Raw genomic sequence first — 2,070 nt, forward strand, 5'->3', positions numbered from 1 at the left:
GCCGTGTCCACTCAGGACACCATAGGGAATAGACGCATTCCAAAACTCTTACAAAAGTCTGACGGTGTGGCCGGGGCGTGGCCTCAAAGTTTGACCATTTCTGAGGACACAGAAAGTCTCTATAACTTCTTCGTTTTCTCTCCGATCTGTACGAAATGTCACATGTATGATCAGAGTCTGACCCTAAACACATCTATACAACAATATTGAGGCTTTGACAGAGCGCCACCTACTGGCTACACAAAATGTTGTGTTTTCATAGGTTTTTCTGCCTGCCCCCCTGGCCTGTTTTGAGTAGGGTCATGAAAATTAGCACACATGTGTATCACCCCAAGATGCACAAAAAAGTCTCTTGGACCCCCCCTCCAAACCCAACAGGAAGTCCGCCATTTTGAAATTTCTGTTAATTTTTGGCGATTTGTGACCCTGCTATAAAACTTTTCACGCCTCGCATACTTCATCCAATCAAGCTGAAAATCACTGTGTCCACTCAGGACACCATAGGGAATAGACGCATTCCAAAACTCTTACAAAAGTCTTACGGTGTGGTGGGGGCGTGGCCTCAAAGTTGACCATTTGCCATTACAAAAGAACTCCCTGTATTTTTTGCCCTAACGCGTAGCCCCGCTGGCCAGTTTGACACAGGATCATGAAAATTGGCACACATGTGTATCACCCCAAGACGCACAAAAAAGTCTCTTGGACCCCCCCTCCAAACCCAACAGGAAGTCCGCCATTTTGACTTTTGTGGCCATTTTTTGCCTATTTTTGACCCTGCTTCAAAACTTTTCACGCCTCACATACTTCATGCAATTGAGCTGAAATTCACTGTGTCCACTCAGGACACCACAGGGAATAGACGCATTCCAAAACTCTTACAAAAGTCTTACGGTGTGGTGGGGGCGTGGCCTCAAAGTTGACCATTCGCCCTTACAAAGGAACTCCCTGTATTTTTTGCCCTAACGCGTAGCCCCGCTGGCCAGTTTGACACAGGATCATGAAAGTTAGCACATATGTGTACCACCCCAAGACACACAAAAAAGTCTCTTGGACACCCCCTCCAAACCCAACAGGAAGTCTGCCATTTTGACTTATGTGGCCATTTTTTGCCTATTTGTGACCCTGCTTCAAAACTTTTCACGCATCACAAACTTCATGCAATTGACCTGAAATTCACTGTGTCCACTCAGGACACCATAGGGAATAAACACATTCCAAAACTCTTTCAAAAGTATTACCGTGTGGTGGGGGCGTGGCCTCAAATTTGACCATTCGCCATTACAAACGAACTTGCTCTATTCTATGTAGTACTACCCATATACTTCATGCAATGTGGACAAAATCTTACACTACTGCTATGGACCCGAGTCTGAACAGATATATATGCTAATAGGATGATACGGTCATAGCGCCACCTACTGGTAGCAGGACAGTTTGGTTGTAAACATGTGTTTGTTGTATATCTGTGGAAATGAGAGGAGGAGAGCATAGGACAGGAGAGTACAGGAGACGAGAGCATAGGAGAGAAGACTGCGATGACCCCGCGGATCGCCAGGTGCGCGAGGGCCCGCAATGCTGCTTGCAGCTTTAATTTTTTTTTTTTTTTTTTTTTTCCCCTCCGAGATCGCAATTTTGGAGGCCTTAACATGCCCAAAAACTCACCAAACTTGGTAGAAAAATTCATTCGCCCGAAAAATTTTGAAATTTGCTGACTTTTGAAATGCACATATAAAAATGGCTCTATAGCGCCCCCAACGCGTAGCCCCTCTGGCCGGTTTGACACAGGATTATGAAAATTGGCACACATATGTATCACCTCAAGACGCACAAAAAAGTCTCTTGGACCCCCCCTCCAAACCCAACAGGAAGTCCGCCATTTGAAGGTTTGTGGCCATTTTTGGCGATGTGTGACCCTGCTGCCAAACTTTTCACGCCTCGCATACTTCAACGGATTGAGCTGAAATTCGCCGTGTCCACTCAGGACACCATAGGGAATAGACGCATTCCAAAACTCTTACAAAAGTCTGACGGTGTGGCCGGGGCGTGGCCTCAAAGTTTGACCATTTCTGA

The sequence above is a fragment of the Parambassis ranga genome, unplaced genomic scaffold (assembly GCF_900634625.1).
Source record: "Parambassis ranga unplaced genomic scaffold, fParRan2.1 scaffold_88_arrow_ctg1, whole genome shotgun sequence".
NCBI classification, from domain to species: domain Eukaryota; kingdom Metazoa; phylum Chordata; class Actinopteri; family Ambassidae; genus Parambassis; species Parambassis ranga.